The sequence below is a fragment of the Bombus terrestris genome, chromosome 9 (genome assembly GCF_910591885.1).
Source record: "Bombus terrestris chromosome 9, iyBomTerr1.2, whole genome shotgun sequence".
In the NCBI taxonomy this organism is placed as follows: Eukaryota; Metazoa; Arthropoda; class Insecta; order Hymenoptera; family Apidae; genus Bombus; species Bombus terrestris.
Genome location: NC_063277.1, coordinates 1821758 through 1829386, shown reverse-complemented (window position 1 = coordinate 1829386; position 7629 = coordinate 1821758).

Genomic DNA, 7629 nt, shown 5'->3' with positions numbered 1-7629 from the left:
CCATCGAGTTAAGTTTAAAAACCGTGCAACAGAATAAACCAAATAACTACTCAATTACCGTGTAAACTGTAAAAACTAGCGCTCGCTTGCCGCCCACGCGGAATACTTAATTAAACTTCAACGCTACGCGTTTCCCTCCTTGCACATCTCCTTCTTCTCGTTTCGTCTTCCAAACGCGCTACGCGTTATAAAACGTCGTTGGTGCTACTCCTCTGTACAACGAACGATATTCAATTGTTTGACAGGAGAGAATCTTAAAGAAGGGAGAGAACTTTGCTTTTAATGGGAAACAAGCTTTCCCACGAAACAAACGGTGAACGTTTCGGTACGTGTCTTATGCGCAACTGGTAACAATTCCAGAGGAAATCGTACTCGGACTCTTTTCTCCGTTCTTTTGTCAGCTATCTTTCTATCTTTCACCTATTATCGAATAAAGACGCGATATTGCTATTCGCTGCTACCATCATATTGTAATCAAAATCAAACATTAATTGTATTAAAAAATACAAATATCACGCATACACTGACATGTACATACGTAAATAAGTAAGTACATACATACATACTTGTGCGCGTACACACGCATACACGCACGCACGCATATATGTAGACTACATAGATATACGTTATTCAACCAACAATATTAACAGGCAGTAAACAATTTTAACGAATACCGCAAGACTCTCTCTCTCTCTCTTTATCTATTATTACTACTACTACTACTGTTACTGCTAGTATCATTGTTGCTACTATTACAACTACTACCACTTACTCTTATTACTACTGCTGCTACTGCTGCCGTTGCTACCACACTACTTCTGCAATTATGGTTGCTGCTGGCTCTTCTGTTGCTGTTGCTGGTGCTGTTGCTGGTGCTGCTACTACTACTGCATGCTCGTACTACTACTGCATCGTACAATGAAGTAATTCTTTTTTAAAATATTTGGGTGGAAATTAACGATTAATTTTTAACTACTTTTAGGTTAAATGTAACTATTTTAACCAATGTAAATGTAACTATTTTCATGTTCTTTTCTGCGTGGACGGCAAGGCGATACAACGTAATAAACTCTGTATATAATGTAATATTGACGCGATCAATATTGTCATTCTTTCGTTATAGGGAATTTTATTTTTAATGTTACTTAAATTTTATTTTTAATGCTACTTGAACTAAATTAGGATATTCGACGCTAAAACTATAAGGATGAATTTGTGAATTTGTTGATTTCTGGATTTGTAGGTTTGCAGGTTATTAGCTTAGTGAATGACAAAGAGCGTAACGATACGCGCAATGGTATCGGATTGATACCATTAAAGAAAATCATTACGGTAATATATATGCGTTTAAACTTTAAATGTACCACTAATATAATACAGTTCGCAATCAGTGAAACAAGTGTCTGCGTGGAATACCGTCGAAACATCGATATATAAATATCACAAAAATTAACGATATTTGACGCGTAACGCCCTGTTATTGAATACTAATATAAGTTAACATGATATCGAGGGATAAATACTTGTAAATTAGAAAACAGAAAGTATATCTATATCTACATATATATATATGTGTATGTGTATATATATATATATATATATATATATATGCAGAGTAATTCTCTTGCTAGTTAACTCGAAGGAAACGTCGCTTCGCCGCAGTGATAACGCTGTGTCGGTATATGTGATCTGTCACATTCATCACTAAAAGTCAATATCGGCACTGCGTTAGTGCAGAGATGGCTATGTGTTGTATATATGTAAAATGAAAATGAGAGTAAATGATCCATGGAGTGATTAGCGACGTTGCCTTTGAGCCGGCTAGCGAAAAAATTACCCTGTACATATACGCGTATGCAGTGGCGTGCAAAAATATTCGGTCATCATTTAGAACAGAATAACCTCTTTAAAATTAGTCCAAACGATTTGACTTTTCTTGAGAAGTTAGTAGAATTAGCTTATTACATGATGCGTAAAAAAGATTTTGGAAATCTTACAACGGAATCACGAAGAAAATAGTAAAGATCGCTTTTTCAATTTTTTTTATTTCACCAAGCAATGAAACTCTAAACAATATATCTCTTATAAATTTATATCACTTACGCTATATACGCTAAAAATTTTATCGAATTCAGTTGATGCAGAAATAAGCGACAGGCATCGAAAAACGTAAGAATCTTTAGATTCATTACGCTTATAGGCCGAAATTCGTGGAAAATTGCGATTTTTACCATTTTTAATCGTTCCTAGCTCATCGGAACGTTATCCAGTTTCGATAAAATTTTTTATAACTGACATAAATGTGCAAAACATATTTTTCAAATTTCCATTACAGACTTAGATAAAAAAGGTTATAAATGAACGATCTTTACTATTTTTTTCGCATTTTCGATCAATTACAGTTTCGTCGAAATTTTGTTTACGCGTCATTTAGTAAACTAAGCCTTCTAACTTTTCAAAAAGACATAAGTCGTTTGGTCCAATTAAACAAATTTTTGTTTTGTTTTACAGGGTGGCCGCACGCCATTTTTGCACGCCACTGTATATACATATATATACATATATATATACGTATGTGCGTGCGTGAACGTATGTGCGCTCGTGGGTGTGTGTATATAAATAAAATATATGTATACAGGATGGGAGTAAATGGTTGTTCATAAATCTAAGGATATCTATATCAAACGAAGCGAATCGTATATACATAAGTAAGAACTTACTTACGTCTATGCACTCACTGATACATCCTATACTTTTCTTCTATGTTTTTCTTTTTTATTTTGAAAAGAAAAAAGGAGTTGCCGTGAAATAGTATAAATCGATAACGATAGAGGTAAAGTAATACATTAGGCAATTAAAATATATCCCTAAATTTTTGAACACTACTTGGAATCATCCTATATATACATGTACGTGTACACATATTATCTATATGAATGACACGCATATATGGATGCATAATCAAAATACGATATATTTTCTTTTAAACATTTCATAGGGATACCATCAATGGTATAAATCGTTTGTGTCGGACAAGACAACTATTAGATTTATTATGGTAATTTCTTGTTGAAACAAATAATGAAACGAAAAATTTAACGTAAGGTTTATTTCATTTCATTTCATTCCACTTCGTTTCAATTCGTGTTTCTTTTCCACTTCATTTTGTTTCATTTCGCACTAATTTCACGAATAATAGTAAATAGTTCGATGCGTTACAAAATGTGAATTTGAAGCACATATCAACCAACGACAGCCCATATGTCGAACAAATTATTCTTGTATTTCTTTTCTTCGTCAAAATGCCAGCATATGTCATCTTCCAATTAATCTTTTTCATGTTCGACACTACCGATTTAAATATGAATCCCTTGTGTAAGAAATTTCAAATTTCCGGTCATCCAGTATACTTGATCCAACAAACTGGATATACTGAAGAAACGAAACAACAATGTAGCGAGATATACTTCGCGCGACATTCATTTAAAAAAGAATGAGAAAAGAGCACATAAGAAATTTAAATTCGATCAATCAATTGGTCGTTCTATTTGATCGACAACTATTCCATCATTAGTTTCACTATCTTGTTGCATACACGGATATGTTTATCGTGCAGCAATTATGTACAATGAAAAAGCTTGGACTTTGTTCTAAATCCTCCTCGCACGCATTTGTATTAACAAATTTATTCAATAATTATCTTTACGAAAAGCAAAAATCACACATGCTATTAATACATTTATCAGATTCTGTAATTTCGTTGAATTACATTACAAATGATAGGTCACCACGCTGTTGATCATGTTTACTAAAAAGTATGTCAGTGTGTGTGTGCGTGTGTCGGTAATGCATCCTGCTTGTTTTATCGCGTTTCATGAATATTTTTACAAAAGCAACCTGTATCAAAGAATTTGTTAAAGTTTAATTTATAAATTTATTTAAACATCTTTCTATATCAGCGACTCGAAATTAAAATGCTAGTATTTAATTCAATACACAAATAGAGACATTAAAGTTCGACTATGAGTTTCAATCAAAAAATATTTTGAAAGATATTTCGTGTTAGCTTTCACTCTATTTCGAGGGATTTTACAGAGAAACGATTAAAATGTATAAATGTTAATGGAAGGAATGTAATATTCTGGGGTGGGGGTTATGAATATACGAATACATCTGCATATTACTACCGAAACTTGGAAATCAAGTATCTTTGAAAGATCATGGTTGAAAATCACCTTTTACGCTCCGCTTCCGCTTGAAGTTTGCGTATGTTCGCTTGGAACATGTAGGAAAAATGACACACGCGGGCAATAAAAATACGTATTGAATGAGCATTGTATACTATTGAATATTGTACATAACGAAAGAATAAACCAAATAAGACCAAATACGACAAATTATAGGAAACAAATAAAAAGGAGTGGAAGGAGAGTAGCGAGAAATGAAAGAAAATGAAGAGAAAGAAAGGAAATGAGAGATAATATGAAAAAATGAAAAATTGTCAACCAACCAAAAATAAAATAAGACTACAAACTGAAATCACAGAAAAGCGATAGATGTACATTTTACACTGATTTATAGAATTTGAAAGCTTGATCGTAGCTGTACGATAAAATTCTTTACACTTTCTATAATTATCATTATGCTATAAAACCACGTGCTCTTTTTTTTCTCATTCAACATCCATACATACGTGCACACTTTGCAACATATGCACACACTTACATAGTAATCGCATAATCGCACACGTGCGCATATACACACAATACGTACGTACGTAATAAGTTATTGATTAATATTTCACGATGGAGAAGAAATAACAAAATATCTACTTAACGATTATTATAGATATAATGCGTGCGGATTTAAGATCTACAGATTTTCCGTTGCTCGAGTTATTGCATTGTCTACTACTACTACTACTACTACTACTACTACTACTACTACTACTACTACTACTACTACCACTGTTACTACTACTATATCCTCCTCCCGCCTCCTCCTCCTTCTCCTCCTACTACTACTACTACTATTACTAATACTATTACTACTACTACTACGACTACTACTACTGTTACACTATTACACTACTACACTGCTACACTACTACTACTACTACTACCACTACTACTACTACTACTACTACTACTACTACTACTACTACTACTACTACTACTACTACTACTACTACTACTACTACTACTGCTACTGCTACTACTACTACTGCTACTACTGTTGCTACTCCTACTACTACTTCTATTACTACTCCTACTTCTTCCCTTCTTCTTACTACTACTACTATTACTAATCCTATTACTACTATTACTATTACTACTACTGCTGCTTCTGCTACTACTACTGCTACTACTACTACCGCTACTACTGCAACTGCTGCTACTACTGCTGCTACTGCTGCTACTACTACTACATACACACAACATATTAAAATATGTAACAACACACAAATTTTATTATATAAATTTTACCGAGATACGTCTCCGAACAAAAGTTGGTATTTCCTTTTTTCTCGATCTGCATAACATCCTGTTTATCCTACACAATGAGATTCCTTCTTTAAATTGTAATTCATTTGGAATTAACATCGATACAGAATGAGTTAGAATCGTGATAGGAGTAATTGGTCCAATAATAAATATTACTTTCTCGCAATTTTTCAGAGTATTAAATCGGTTTGTTATACATGAAATACTTTATCAATCAAACATAAAAACTTAGTGATAAGGCTTTTATTGTTTAATATTCCATTCGGTAGATCGTATTACGCCTACATACATACATTCATATTTATATGACAATCAATGGAAATCTTAGATTAATTATTTTTTCTGTTTCAAAAGAAGGAAAACTGGTACAACGAAAAATGAGAATTATAATTATTATAATCACGTTAACAGTATTAATAAAGAAAAGTATGGATAATATTGTTAATAATAAGAATGAGAAGAAATCGAAAATTTGAAGAGCGATAAAGCGAAAAAATAATCAAGATCAAAGTATTTTGTGTGTTTAGCTTGTGAGAAATTGGGCCGTTGGTGCGCGATAACGGATCCTAAAAATGTTAGGAGTATCGTAAAGTTCCTGAAGATTGAATAAACACGCAACGCAGGCAATGAGAAAAATGGCAAATGGTCGCAACACTATAGCTCGGAGACGTATCTTGGTACATAGTTGGCCTAGTAACAAGTTTCATATTTTTCGCCCCAATCGAAGTGAATCGTCAAGTACTTATCATCTATTATACTATATTATTGACATTATCCAGAAATTTTATTGAAATAAACTTTATCGATACCGTTGAACATAATGTACTTAAATTGTGACGACGACAATTTCGATATTGTTACGAGCACCGAATATACAGAGTGAAAGGAGAAAACGAAATATGAGGGAGAAGAGACAGGATGCGAGAAAAAGGGAAAAGTAAGTAAATGAGTGAGTGAATGAATAAAAGTGAAAACGGTAAACGTGGTTCCGTGATGTGTGTACGTTTGATTGTATGTATGTCTGTATGTATATGGAGGAATGAGAGATGAAAGTTGAGAAAATGAGAGAAGAAGGAAGTGGCAAGCAAAAAATAAACGGACATCAGCCTTTGAATGGATGCGAATCCGAATATTTGAAATGAGAGAGATCGATAGAATTATTATTGTATAATTATATAAACGGAAATATAAGAGATACAAATATGAATAGGAATACGAATATAAATGTGAATATGAATATGAATATGAATATGAACATGAACATGAACATCAATATGAACATGAACATTAATATGAATATGAATATGAATATGAATATGAATATGAATATGAATATGAATATGAATATGAATATGAATATGAATATGAATATGAATATAAATATGAATATGAATATGAATATGAATATGAATATGAATATGAATATGCATATGAATACGAATACGAATACGAATATGAATATGAATATGAATATTAATATGAATACAAAACAAATTGGAACAGGGTGGGCCGGTCGTGTTAAAATAAAACAAGTATAGAATACAATGACGATATAACGAATCTTTCTACGTATATTATTTCCCTGTCATTAATACATATGCACACTTGTGTGATGAATCAGAAATTGAGAAACCTTGTACCTTACGTATAAATACGCAAAGGCAGTGCAAACATGTTGCTTATGTTTTGTGTAATTATACATTAGTAATGAACATTATATAATTATGATAATTCCTGTATTTATTGTTATTGTTCCTCGGTTACACGGAAATGTTCAAGAATGATCCATTTGTACAATCATTAAGTTATTAAAATATGATTATTCAGTATCAAAAATGCGTATCTTTTTTACCTCCTTTTCTACTCCATTCATCGTTCTTACATATTACTCTTTCTTTTATTACGATTCTATCTGATTTTATTATATATACATATATACGAGAGAAAAATGTATAAATAATATTGTAGAATAAGAATGATTCGGTAACTGTGACAAAGTACATAACACAGGTGTATTATTATCTGCAATCAAAACTAGATAGAACGCAGGTGTGCACAACCTATCACTGACGCCAGGTACGGATTAAGTGTCTTAAGTCTCTGAAAATAATTGTCTAAGTTGGGA